Here is a 14,625-nt window from a genome sequence, read left to right on the forward strand (position 1 = left end):
ATTGTATGTACATATCAAATTATTTAAGCAGTCTTCTGGTTGATGACAGACATTTCTAGCTCTTAAAAACCATGTTATAATGAATATTCCTAAACTTATCACCTTTTCACATGTATCAGTTTATCTAGACTTACGTAGGAGTGAAATTGCTGGGTAACAGGGTAAGTGCATCTTAATTTTACTAGAGAGTACCAAATTGCTCTCCAAAGTGTTCATACCAATATAATTCTCATCATTAGTGAATGGGAGTTATCTTTGGCTCTACATCCAACGTGATGAGTATAATATTTTGGCCAATCTGATGAGTATGAAATGGTGTCTCCCTGTGATTTCAATTTATGGTATTTTCCTGATTCCAAGTAACATTGAACATCTTTTCATATGTTTATTATTCTATAGCATCATTTTACGGTTAGAATTATATTTGCATGCTTTGTAAAACCAAAAGAATTTTCCTTTTAATTTATAGAAGTTGGAACAAGTTGGGTATTTCATCACTTCTTCACTGGAAAACTTGGAGAGGGAGGAAGAGCTGTGGATGGAAGCAGAGGGAAGACTTCCTTTTGCATACTGGCTTTTAAAATGAGTCATAACATTAGAGATGAAGCACTGAAAGCAGAAATTCCAACAATCCCTGAGTAATGTGGGGAATACATCTTGCAGACCTTGTCAACATTGTCTAGAAAAAGTTCAGAATGTTTTCATTGTGCCCTTCACCTGCAAGACACACAATTATGTGGATGTCACAAGGGACTGGAGGAACCAGCGGAACCATTTGTCCATCTTCATGCAGGAAGCACCATATATTTACCATCCCAACAGATGAAATCACTCCCCTAATAATAACAGAAACCTGGAAGGAGATTCTGTAACTTCCTGACATTCCTAAACACTCTTAAATGGAATCCAAATTTCTCAACTTTGAACATCTCCATGGAAGAGTGTTCTTCACTTCTCGATGCTTCCTTGACAACACTGTTAGTATTTTGAGGACTCATCTTAACGTCTCCTGTCACTGACACAAGGATAGATGAATTCGTTTGGAAACGCATGAGGTCAGGGACCACATCTTATCCAACTTCAAAGTTCCAGGAGGCATCTGACTTACGTTTCTTAAGGGAAGGAATTTCTTCTATAGTAAGTCTTCTTTTTTGAGCTTTAAGAACAGAGTAATCAGAGAAATAATCAAATCATTTTGCTCAGGGTATAAAAGAAATCTAAACAATATCTCGGGATGCTTCTTTTCCATGAAGCCTTCCCTGACTTTCACTATCTCAAAATGATCTTTCCTCCTCTAACTATTGCATCAGCACCATCAGTAACTAGTATTCCAATAGAAAGCACATTATTTGGCAAATAATAATAATTAAGGTTTACTGAGTACATACTATGTCCCAAACATTGGCTTAAGGACAAGTGTTAATTTTATCCTCATTTGAGGGTAGATACTATTACTGTCACCATTTTACAGATAAGAAAACTGAGTCTCAGGGAGGATAAATACTTGCCCAAGGCTACAATTCTAGTAAGTAATGGAATTTGAGTTTGGATCCCAGCAGTTTGACTCCAGAAACTGCTCTAGAAGCCACTATACTACATCAAAGCTACTGCTGGACACACATTAGCCCTGAAATGCTCCTTGCTGTTGTTCTGGTGAAAATACAGCTGTGGGCTTAATGAGAAATTAATTATTCTTTGCATCCATATCTTTGACACCCACATCAAATCTCTACAGCCTTGAAGAATTTGCTGATTCCTTCCTTATTTATTAAAAAAAGCTCCCAGTCCCATGGGCTTACCCTGTAGGCACTGTATGCCTCACTTTTAAGAGACTCAGGCCCCAGAAGGGGAGTGACTTTTGCTCACCAGGATTCATTCCCCAGGAACCGCCTCAGCACACAGCGTCTTACACCAGTGCTTTTCAGAGAGTTGTTGAACCACAACCATTAATAACTAAGCATTACACAGCGCTTCGCAGAGTAACGAGCACTTCTCATAACCCCTGCATCATAGATTCATTTAACTCCTGTACCACACGTATCGCTGTCTTTTCCATTTTACACATGATTAAAACCGAGGCTCAGATATGCTCACTTGCTAAATCACTTATCTAAGGAAGTTCAGCTAATTAGTGGATGGCTGAAACTTCAACCTACATCCTGACACCAAATCCCAAGATACAGTATCTTTTGCTGCTCATTAAGTTGGTCCCTTTTAGCCCTTGTCCTTTGCATGCACGCACACGTACACACACAACTGACTTTTCTTTCTGGACCAGCAGGATAGGAGTCAGATCGCACAAGAAAAAGAGGAAAGAATCTAAACTAAGCTTGTTCTACGAACTATGAATGAATGAATGAATGAATGAGCACGGGGATAAATGCTATACACAGTCAACAAGGATTCCCTGAGAGCTAACTCTGTGTCTGTCACCTGGATAGGTGCCATCCCTATCACAGTGATTAAGGCACAGCCCTAGCCTTCCAGGAGCTCCTGGGCCGTTGGCATATGAATCTCAATGGTAACCGGACCTGCCAAAAGAAACTCACCTTGTCAGAGCAACATTTGAGCAGGGAATGGTGTGGAGAAGGAAAAAAGAAAGTCAGCCCCTGGTTTAGCATAAACAGCAGAGACCAGAAGTCCATCTCATCAGGGCAAACTCCTGACAAACCATGTTCTGAAAGAGTTAAAAGGTACCCGGACAGCTCCACCAACAACCAGCAGAGCCATGCCCACTCGGACGTGCAGGGGTGAGTATATACCCCCGTTTACCTGGGACAGTGCCAACATATGCCTGCTTCCCAGTGTCCTATCCTTTCAGTCTTGAAAGAGTCCTGGTTTAGACAGTAAATTACATGGTCACCCTTGCCTTCCAGGAAATTTATGACTTTCTCCAACAGCCCCTGGGCAGGAAAACAATTTGGCTTCTCAAGGTCATTGAGTTGCCTTATTTCTGCTCTTTTTCACAGAGCTTCTTCTCACAGCCACCACCCCACAGCTGGCACAGGTTGTGGGGCACAGCCCCCACATCTGTGTCTGTGCTTCTATTCAGGGTTAGCCTTAATGACAAAACTATGTACCATCAGATCCAAAAATGCAGGAGCTTGAGATTCAAGCATATCTGTTTTATATTCTGACACTGAACGGTTCTTCCTGTATGATCTTAGGCAAGTCACGCAACCCCTGTGAACCTTAGTTTCCTCATCTGTCAGAGGAGGTGATAACACCCATCTCATCTCATGGGATACTTGTGAGGATCTGGTGAAGCAATGTAAGTGAAAACACCTAACACAGTGCCTGGTATACAGGACATGCCTCCCCCAGCAGGCTTTCTAGAACATGTGAGTTCTCAGATGTAAAGAGCACGGAGGATATGAACACCTCAGGAACCCCAATCTACTAGTGGGCCTTGAGCCCCTGCACTACCAAGGTGGAACTGCTTCTTTATCTTCACAGAAAATGGAAAACATGGTACAAGCACCTCGTGGAACCGTTCGGCAGTACCTCCCAATGATCCAGCAATTCCGCTCCCAGGAACACACCAACACAAACATATTCATATGTTCACCCAAGGACAAGTACACAAATACTCACAGCAAGACTGTTCACAACAGCCCCAAACTTGGAAACCACCCACATGTCCATCCACAGCAAGGTGGATAAATAAAGTATGTACAGTCACCTAATGGAATACTACATAACAGTGAGGATAAACGTACATCAGTGCATATTTACACAACTTTATGCTGAGCAAAACAAGCCAGACGCAAAAAAGTACACACTGTATGATTCCATTTATGTGAAGTTCAAGAACAGATAAAATTAATCTACGGTGTTAGGAGTCAGGATCATGGAAGGGTAGGAGCCAGGAGGGGCATGAGGGGCTTCTCGGGGTGGGGAAGGTGGGCGCTGTGGAATGTTCTGTTTCTTGATCTAGAGGCTGGTTACACAGATGTGTTTGGTTTGTGAAAATCCGTTGAGCTATATATTTATAAACTGTGTATTTTTCTGAATCACGTGAAACTTCAAAATTTAAAATAAAATAAAATTTTAAGTGGAAAACATGTTTCTTTTTTTGGTAGAGAGTTGAACTGACTAAGTAGGCAATAGACACTCAGCAAAAGGCAGTGGGATATTTTATTTAATAAATGCTGGTTGAGCCCCAGCTCTGCGCCAGGCACTGTACAAACAGAGTTTATGAGACTTGGTCCCTGTTCTCCATCATCAGCTCCATCACCATCACCATCATCATCACTCACATTCTTTAGTGCTTACTATGTGCCAACCATGGTTTCAAGAACTTTCCTTTCCCCTTTTTTTTCTTTTTACCAAGTCATGCATCAACGTTTTTTTCATAACAACCTATTTTACAGATGAGGAAACTAAGGCACAGAGACAGGAAGTAACTTGTGCAAGGCCACCCAACTAAAACGTGGAGCCGGAATCTGAACCCAGGGCTTGTGCTATGAACTACAGCCTTATACTCAGAACTCAGAAATCTGGTCTGCGTATCAACTCTGTCAGCCCCCGCTTCCATTTAGGCAGCCAGACTTCAATAACTTTACCTGTTCAGGGTAATGGTGATGGTAAGTTATCACCTGTGTATCTCAGAAAGGCTGAAGCAGTTTCTAACTTTGTCTCTGGGCAGCTGCCAGTCCAATGCCACGTGACCGGGAATGGACTGATAAATATATTGATGGAGATTAAAAAAAGAAGAGTTAAAATGGCTTGGCCCTTCTACTGCCCAAAGTCCACAGAAGGCCTGAATTCGCTTCCAACTAAATTCAAAGCTGCCCCTGGCACGGTGGAAATATTGATGGAACTCCCCACTGACCTGGAATCACTCCCTTCTCTTGCTGCCAGGTCAGAGAATCTTGAGGCTGGGGGCTGTGGTGTCTGGGAGGAAGTGAGGGAGGGAGTGTTGACACCAAGCCCTCGAATGTGTTCAGACGTTGAACTGTAAGTCTAGACCCCTGAGTGTGGCACACAGAGCATCCATCACGCAGGCAAGCTTTGCTTTGGCACTCAGGCCGGCGATCGGCGTACATAACCTGAAAGGTGGAATGTTCAACTCACAATGCCAAAGACCGCCCATGCTTGGGACAAACTAGTAAGAAACAAACGCCCACAGGGACACATCAGATCTGGCAGACAAGTCACATCTGCAGGCATGATGTGAATACCTATATAGGCAGGAAGGTGGCTTCCGGGAGGCCAGCAGGGTCCTCTGAGATCACCCCCTTTACACTGCGGAAGCAGCAGTAAGATGAAGAGGAATTCCCAGAGGTCAGCTTGTCCAGCCCCCTAGCAAGAGGCAAGTGGGCAATAAAGCCATGCAGTCAGGCTGCCACCCAGGTATACCTACACCCCTCAGCCTAGCACGGGGAGCAGGGACAGGGTCAGAGGCAAATACAAACTTGGCAATAATAGTCAAAACATTTGCTCAGTCTTCCCGATTATGACACAACTCTATTTGTAGAGAAAGCAGCTGGGTCTCACCTAGAAAACACACACAATAGAGCACAAGAAAAAAAGTACTTTTTCGTATTCTACCATGGCCACCAAGGATTACCTAGACAGTAATGGACTCCTCCAAAACAATTTCATATAAAATAGTCACAATGCGTGGAACAGGCAGGGGGTATTAGGAAGGGCTCTTGGAATCGACCACCCGAGGGAGGGAGGGACGGGTAGGAGGCAGCACTGGGCGAAGGGCTAAGTGTGGCTGCCACACAGCCTCAGCGAGGACCCCAGCGGAGCCCTGGAGCTGGGAGGCCCTTTAGAATTTCCCCTCATTGGGACAGAGGGTCCAGGCCTTCATCGCTCCCACAGTCCTTGGTTGCAGGAGACTCAGGAGGGGAGCATGGGCAGGAGTGATTGTGGGCAAGGCAACCTTTGAGCTGAGGCAATTCCAAAGAGGAGAGACCACCGCCAGCACTGCCCACCCCTGGGAGTCAGTCCTGAGCGGGAGTCTGGGTAGCACAACCCAGTGTCCACTACGCAGGACTGGGACCCAGCCAGGCAGTCAGGGTGTAGAATCCATACACCTGCCTGCTTTGCTCCGTCAGGACCGGTCTCCAATTTAATGTACCAGTCTTTCTTTGATGTTTCCTGCTGCATTTCCCACATTTTCAGTGATTGAAGACACCCAAGGAAGGAAGGCTAAGTGTAATGAAAAGGGGGGGGGGGGGCAGCCACAGGGCCTGATGCTCAACAGCTTCTGTAGGGGACAAACGAGGGCCACACACAACATGTAGTCATACCCCAGGAAGGTCAGCGGGCCTGGTACGCGACTAACTGAGCCAAAGCAAAGCTTTCCTGGGTGATGACTGCTTGATATGTCAGATTCAGGGACCCAACCTGTTGATCAGCGGGATGAAACCACATTTAACAACTGCCTGATGGAAAAGTAAACATCCCTATAAGAATGGTATGATCTCAGATATATGAGCTGTGTGTGTCTAAGCATAAAGAAATCAGAACAACAACAACAACAAAACAAAAAAAAGCTTGATCCCTTGTAGGGATGAACTTGACACATAGTCAAGGGGAAGAAATGTATGCTGCAGAGTAATGCGCACAGTTAGATCCAATTTCAGTGAAAAACAAACACACAACAAGATCCTGCTCTACCTGTATACACACCTGTAGGTATTCGTATGAACGAAGGGAAAGATATGGGAGAATATAACTATAGGCAATTTACATTAGCCACCAGGATTTGGAGAGGCGTAGAGATGTTATTCATTGTCCATTTATCTTTTTGTACCTCTGCATGAGATTAAGTCACTTGTTGAAGCAAGGAAGAATTACTCTCATAATCTGCAAAAATCAAATAAAGAACACATTTTTTTTAAAATGATCGGCATGTGGCCATGTGCTTAATGGGGACCTATATAAACATACTATTTCTCCCTCTCCTCCCTCTGCTCTTAGCAAGAAGCTCTTAATTGTCCATTGGGGGTTGGCAGAAGGGAACATTTCATTCAAGGCCAGGATTTTTCTGTGCCCTCCCTTTAATCATTAGAAGAGAACTTTATTGTAATTGTATTCCACACACAATATACATCTGCCACCAAAAATAAATCTACCACTAAAATCTATAAAAATTATGGAACACATTCTGTAGTTAAACGGCAATTCTGTGAATTATCTGCTGCTTGCTATTATTCGTGACCATACTGCTCTCTATTACCATGCTAATGAAAGCTGACCAGAGCAAGCTAACTCCCAATTATCTTGGCACATATACATAAAAAGCCCAGAGAAGCCAAAACCCCACTTTCACCACATCTGCTGACAAGAAGTCAAAGAGTTGGTTTTAAGTTTCTTCCATCTTTCCCTGTCCCTGGCTGCCCCCTAGGAGAGGTGTCCCAGAGGGCAGGAGCCAGCACAAAGTGGAGGGATGAGGACACAAAGGGTCCACGCAAGTCTTTAAACTGGGTAGCTCTTCTCTATCTGGTTGGCTATAGGAATTCGCTCTTGCAATCCCATCAGCACCTGAGCAAGTCCTACTCATTCCTCAAGAGTTAACTCAGGTATCACTGCATTGAATCAAGGACCCAATTGACACTGTTTGGCTATCAGGTATGGACTCTACAATGCAGTTTGACTTTTATGAGCTTCAAAGACGTAGAAGGCAAGATGGAGACTCGGTCCTTCCTTGACTGTAATGTAATGTTTTAACTGGTATGACAGAGCTGTGTGCCAAGTTCATGGGAATAAGGAGGAAGGAGTGATTGGAGGGAAACTTAAAAGGGAGTTTGAGGGAGAAGGGCCATCCTGGCAGGAAAAAGTAGACCAGGAAGATAAGGATTGGGGAAGAGGGTTTCAGTTAGAAAGAACTATGAACAAGGGTATAGAGATAGGACACGCTTGTGACTTGGGTCAGAGCAATAAAATCTAAGTTGACCCGTGAGGAATGATGGGGATTGCTGGTCGACACAGCAGTCAGCCATACAGGGGCAAATCACTCACACATCTGGGGGCCTGCCCTGCGGTGTCGTAACACGACACCCTTTACCTCAGAAGCCTCATATCAGTTCATGACACCAGCTTACCGACTAATTATTATTTCCCACCACATCCCTTATTCTGTGATACTGGGTTTAGATTTTGACTTTAATTTAGTTAGTTCTTATTCAATTTGGCCAATTTCAAGGAACTACAACCATCATAGCGAGAGTTAACATTTGTTGCCTGCTTACCCTAGGCCAAGGGCCGACAATCCTCGCAAATGTCCTGCGAGGGAGGTTTTATTTATTATCGTCCGTGTTTTTCAGATGAGAACACTGAGACTCGGAGACGTAAAATAATATGCAAGGTCTCACAACAGGAAAGTGGCAGAGCCAGGATTCAAATGCAGGTTTGTCTGATTCGAGAACCCATATAGTTGACCACTGTGCAATAATAACTCTCCCTAACGTGTAATTGTTCCGCTCTCGTCTGAGACCCAGAGCAGAAGCCATCCAACTTCTTCTGTTAAAGGGCCAGAGAGTAAATATTTTCAGCACTGTGAGCCACACAGCCTCTATTCCAACACTCAGCTCGGCCCTTTTAGTGGGAAAGTGGCCATAGACAGCATATAAACAAATGGCATGGCTGCATTCCAATAAAACTTGACTTATATAACAAGGTGACAGGCTGGATTTGGCTGTTGAAATTGTTGGCTCCTAATCTACAGCAGTTTGTTCGTTCATTCATTTCCCAACGTTTATTGAGCGTCTACCTTGTGCCCAATACTATTCAAGGTTCTGGAGATACAAGGAAAATCACGCAAGTCCCCACGATCACGGAGCTTAAATGAAATGCTAGCAAAGTCTTGCCTGTTTGTTCTATCCGTGCCTGATAGCCTGAGTCCGAAGCTGGGTACAGTACTTTTCACTCTCCCCTTGGACCCATGGCTCTCAACTTAGACTTCAGATTTTGGAAGTTTGTAGAACTCTCAATGCCTGGACCCCACTCTCCAGAGATCCCAATTTAAGTGGTCCAGGGTGAGCCCAGGTATTGATACAAGCTCCCCACCTGATTCTAATGTGCAGCCAAGGGCTGCAACCCACTTCTTGGGTCCTCCTTCATTTCCTGTTTCTTCCATTTACCTGTTGTGTGAATTAGGCTAAGTCTTTTAGCCCATAAAGTATGAGTCATGAAATGGGGGTAATACCAATCTCACAGGATTGTTATGGTGATGAAATGAGGCCATGTGCTTTTCAAACTATAGAATGTTATACAAATGTAAGGTACTGTTGTCATGGCACCATTATTATTAGGTTTTAATGTTAGGTACGGCCCCAATGGTTTCTCTGTCCAGTTTTGACCTTGACTCTTTAAACAAAGACAGTGCTTCGTGCTTCGGATTTCTCAAACAAGCTCTATGGAGAGCTCACTAACAGCCCAGGTTCGTGGGTAAATGAGTGGGTGGCCTTTCCTTTATTCCAATAGGGGGTCACATGGGTCTGCCATTGTTTGGCATGGGGAGTGCTGATCTGTGCCCCACGTTTGTCTTGAAGGTCTCCATCTCCAGGCTCAGATAGCTGACCTTTGAGCACTGTTGTTAAGCCTTGAGTAAGCGGCTTATTTACTTCAACTTATGGACAATTGTCCAAACCCATGTACTTTCATGAGCTTAGAACTAGAGAGGGAAAGTCCATGAACATTTTGCCGAACACTGAGCAGTTTGCTAGGTCCTTCATATATATCATGACATTTCATCTTCAAAACAACCCTGGGAAGTGAGAATAAGCATTGTTCTCATTTGTCAGATGAAGAAGAATTAGAGAGGTTGAACAACTTGTGACCCAGTTGTGCCAGAACTCAAACATGGGTTTACTTGGTTCTAGAACCATGGGGCATCCTACAAATAACTCAGTTCCTCTTTGGCCAAGATTCAGAGAGATACCAAACTTCTTAAAGTTTATTTTCCCAGGTTTTTCTCTTTGGGGGTGGGTAGGGAAGCCCCAGAAGGAAGCCCACGACACCTGCTAATGCCCACAGTTTGATAAGCCTTGCACAGCGCTAGCATGATACACAGGTCCAAAGAAAAGGCCTTCCCCCCACCTCCGCAAAGCAATCTTGACGGCGCAGTTTTATAACCTCATAATGAAACAAAAAACAAACAAACCAAAAAATGTGAGAAGAGAGTTGGAGAAACAGACACTGCCAGGAGTGAGGAATTCACTGACCCCCAATCTGGGTCATGTCAAGAGAAGTTGGCCACTGGCTGAGCCTCTTAAAAGCTGAAAAGTCATCCCAGGCCATGCTTAAAGAGGGAGCTTGAACAAAACAGAAACAAATGCGATCCTCAAAGTCTTAAATGTCAAATTGAAAGATAACTTAGAAGCTCTGAGATGGGCCAAGAGAACCTGCAGCTGCTCTCTCCAGCATCAGACGCTCCTTCAGTCCTTGGACGACCCACTCCCCTAGACAGTGTGTCAATCAGGGGGCAGCCGCCCCACCCGACAACCACCACCAGAGATGTTTATGGGGAGCTAAAGCTTCCATTCTTTACAGCCCATCCGATTCTCCCCTTACTCTGACCTCAGTACCTTGAGGAGCAGTGGCTGCCTAACCAACCTCTGACCTCAGGCTTGTTCTTCAAGACGCATCTGGTTCTTGTTCTTTCTGCCCCACCCCCACCAGACACATACAACCTGTTCTGCTGCCCTTCTCCTTCCCTAGAGAGCTCAAGCACACAGGAGTGGTTTCCAGGCCAGATATCCAGGATGCCTGGAGCTGCCTCCCACCCTTCAGGATAATGGGCCAGGCAAGCTCATGGATAATCCCCAAGAGCCACCTTTTCAGGAGGGAGGAAGTAAAGGTGACCAGAGCCGTAGAAACTCCACCCACTGGCTTTCAGTAATGGAAAACACCAAATTAGTTGGGGGCGAGGTCCTTTCTCCACACATGCTCCTGATGGCTGACAACGAATCATGTTAGGCCATTTATTACGAGTCTACAATATTCCTAGCTCTGTTTTAGTCCTTTTGCATAAGTATCATTTTAAAAAACAAACCAACAAAAAAACAAAACAAAATCTCTTGAGGTAAATATTATCCTCATTTTACAGATGAGGGCACGTGAAGCTCACAGGAATAAGTAATGTGTCCTCTCCCAGGGCAGTCTTTCCCTTGTGCAGGCTGCATTTGCAGTCCAGAGCTGAAGGACACAGGATCCCTAAACACAGAGGTTCTGGCTGTGGAGATTTAGACGGTTATCTGCTATCAAAGCCAAGGACACTCTCCAAGTTGTTTTTCTGCCAGGTGTGTTTGCCCTTTGGACGTTCAGGAGAGCTTGAGAATGCACCCTAAGTATTCTGATCTCAGAGATGGCTGAAGATCTGGCCAGAGCTTGAGCTGATAGAAGGTGCAGTGAGAAAGCTTCAGCATCAGCCCAAGTTTCAGTGGCCTGGGAATGTGGCCCCGGTCTCAAGTTGGTGAAATATCTCCCAGAGTGAACCCAAAAGGGCAAGGATTCCACTGACCCTCTGGAGAAAGCCACATGATGAAAAACTTGAAAGGCCAGTTCTCTCCCTAAGGAGCCCTGTCCTGGGACAAGCTATTTCTGGGAGTCTACCTCCAATGGGTCCCCTCCATCCCTGGGTATTCAGCCTTCTGTTTGTAAACAGTGGGGATAAGCAAGAACATTTAAAATCGTTCCTTCCACTGGCTCCACTGAAACCAAAGAAGCAAGCCTCTGCCCCACTGATTATCTCTGTGCCCTCCAGGCCACCGGCACTTAGGCTTACCCTCTCCTTCACCCCTGGACCCAAGGCTCTTCAGTGAGGGGGGGAGAGTTTAACCTGTTTGGTGCCCAAAACTTTGGGGGCAGGAGGTTGGGAAAGGAAACTGGGGAGAGAATATGTTCCCAGAGAAAGCAGGAGTCTTTCAACCTCCCTCACCCTCACCAAAAGAAAAAACAGGCCTCCCTACCGGTCCTGCCCTCACATCCTCCCCCTTTCCGAACGAACGCCTGACTGTCCTATAGGTTCTAATGCCCAAGAGAAGTTTCTCTCCTCTTTTTGTCCTGATGGGGGCACGAGTATTCCCTCAGCATCCCAGGATCTAGAGGAAAAGCTCTGAAAACTCAGCTGGGAGCCATGCGCCGGAGCAGGCAGCTACCAGGCAGCAGGACAATAACAGCACAGTTGTCTTTTTTTTTTTTTTTTTTTAAAGAAAGAAATGGGGGGTCATACGCAGCTCCCAGCACAGATGCGAAATGGGCTGTATCTGCTTCCAGGCCCTAAGGACACGACTATCACGACACAGTCACAATCGCGTCAACACGTGCCTACACGTGCATCTCACGGGACCCAGCTACCCCGATTTACACACACGTGTTTACACTGCCACTAAAGTCATTTCCTTCTTCATTACCCTTAAGTGGAAGATGTACTCCTGAAGTTAAACGAGTCTATTTCTGACTTTGCTGTCTGCTCAGTCTATTATAGCATTTCCCTAGGGGTCAATTTGTATAATTTTTAAAACCCTTCCCAAATCTCCAACTTCCTGTGGATCCATTTTGATATCCAGATTTCCTCCTTGTCCCTTCATTCTCGCATTTTTCTAGGACACAGGGAGAGTCCAGTAATCTTCTTCCCACCCAAACATTGTAGGTTGGCTCTATTACAAAATACAAAACCAGAGGACCGGGCTAGGACAAAGCTGAAAGGGCTCTCTTAGTGGTCACTGGTTTGTTGAACCCAGCTATTGACGTCCAGTGCCATGCATTGGGCAATCCAGGGCTGCTGGTCTGTGCCCCCCTTCCTCCCACTCTCAGGAGAACACAATTCCCCCTCTGCATCCCAGAGAGAAACCATCCCCTCCATCAGCCAACTTCTCAGAGAAATCCAAGACGCTGACACCAAACTTGGAAGGGGGAAACACAAAACTTTTAAGCTTTTCAAAGATGGGAAGTTGCTTTCATTCCCATGTCGGCTTCAAGGAAAACCTCCGGGGCCTCTTTCCTAGAGAGGCGTGATTTTTCCTTTCCACCTTCCCAGGAACTTTGCAAATCTGCCACAGAACTGTGGAAAAGTGGCCAAAGCAGAGAGAGAAGAGTTAAATCAAGCCCAGACCTCAGCAATCTGTGTTCAATTTTGATAAAAATCTCTCTCCCTCTCCCCCACCGCCCCCCTTCCTCCACCCCACAGCTCAGACATGTCTCTTTATGTTATGAGCTTGCATCTTGTTTGGGGCACTGTGGTGCTCCCAGAGAACCCACCGTGGGCACATGTGGCAGACACATTCATGCCACTCCTGGGGCAGGACTGGATACAGAAATGCAGTGTCCTGGCCACCAACCACCTCCACCTCTTCTCCCTCATCCTCCTTACAATTACCTGCCTCCTGACCAGATCCTTCCTTCCACTTTAAGTCAGAGACCCATGGCCTGGGGATGTCAGGGCCACCGCAGGGGACTGGCAGCGGCCACAGGTGCTGAGGTTCCAAAGTCAGGACCCCTTTCCCCGAGATGCGCCTTTCCTAGCCCAAAGTCCCCTGCCACTCACTGAGAGCAAGAACCTCCTGTTCCCCTGCCCTGCCTGATGGCCCCAGGCCAGGCGTGCAAGTGGGAGCTGGGGGCTGGTGAAGAGTTAAATCACCAGAATGAAGGCACAAACTAATCCTGGAAAAACCACCACCAAAAAGTTGTCAGTTTGGAGGTGGGGGGGTACCGGCTATGTCTGTCCACTTATGACAACAAGGAATCAGATTTCAAAGCCACACACACACAAAAAAAAACATTTTAAAAAGTTTTCCAAAGACATTTCCTGTGTCCAGATGTGCTAATACCGACAGACACATACACACAAATCTCTCTCTCTCTCTCTCTCTCTCTCTCTCTCTCTCTCTCTCTCTCACACACACACACACACACACACACACACACACACACACACACGCTCACATGCAGGCCCTGGGAGCCCACTCAGGGTCCGGTGGCTCCTGCAAACACTTTGGAGAAACAAAACAGGCAGCCTGTGGAGCCGCTGCCTTTCCAATCCCTTTTTAGCCCTGTGAAGAAAGTAGGGGGGAGAAAAGTGGGGAAGTGCCGGCAGAAAGCCTCCCCAGCCCGGCCCCCACCCCCACGGACAGACGCGAAACAGAAGAGGCAGGTCAGCTGCACTTACTCCGAGGACCCCATGGCGGGCGCCGCTCCCTGCAGCCCGAACCCCGGCTGCGCGCTCGTGGCCGCTCTCCGGCTCCTCTCTCTGGACTCCGCTGTATTCGGAGAAACCAATGCCGCCTCCCCTCCCCTCCGGCCTCGCTCTCCCGCCCGCCCCGCTCTGACGTCAGGCGTCTTGGAGCGGGATATTTATGGCAAGGATACTCCGAATTTTCCCTAGGTAGAGTTCTGATTGCAGTTCCTTGGGATTTGTAATTTTCACACTTTCAGACAGAAAGGAGGGGAGGGAGGAAGGGAGAGCGCAGCCGGCAGGGCGAGGCAGACAATGAGGGTAGCTGTTTCCAACTTTGGCAAGGAGCCTTCTCAGGGCTCCCTCTGTTTTGGAAACATGCAAGGGTCAAGGAGGCAAGAGTGGCGACCTGGGCAGTAGGTTTCACTTTGCTCTTCCAGGGGGCAACGGGCCGAAAAGCCCTGGCCTGAGCCAGCTGCAGGGGTCAGGAGTGG

At 46.3% G+C, this 14,625-nt stretch overlaps 1 protein-coding gene across 3 annotated transcripts in view; it reads right to left on the reverse strand.

The window, feature by feature from the left end:
- Positions 1–14,262, reverse strand: part of DAAM2 (dishevelled associated activator of morphogenesis 2) — a 107,686-nt gene extending 93,424 nt beyond the window's left edge. For 2 of the 3 annotated variants that reach the window (XM_019751532.3, XM_019751531.3), the window contains exon 1: positions 14,126–14,262. The gene's annotated coding sequence lies outside the window, so the exon portion shown is untranslated. Of the gene's footprint in view, positions 1–13,336; positions 13,506–14,125 lie in introns of those variants that run through there. The other variant, XM_088795767.1, reaches the window with a different exon arrangement.
- Between the last annotated feature and the right edge of the window lie 363 nt (positions 14,263–14,625).

The sequence above is a fragment of the Rhinolophus sinicus genome, chromosome 2 (genome assembly GCF_057876585.1).
Source record: "Rhinolophus sinicus isolate RSI-liver-muscle chromosome 2, RSI-T2T, whole genome shotgun sequence".
In the NCBI taxonomy this organism is placed as follows: domain Eukaryota; kingdom Metazoa; phylum Chordata; class Mammalia; order Chiroptera; family Rhinolophidae; genus Rhinolophus; species Rhinolophus sinicus.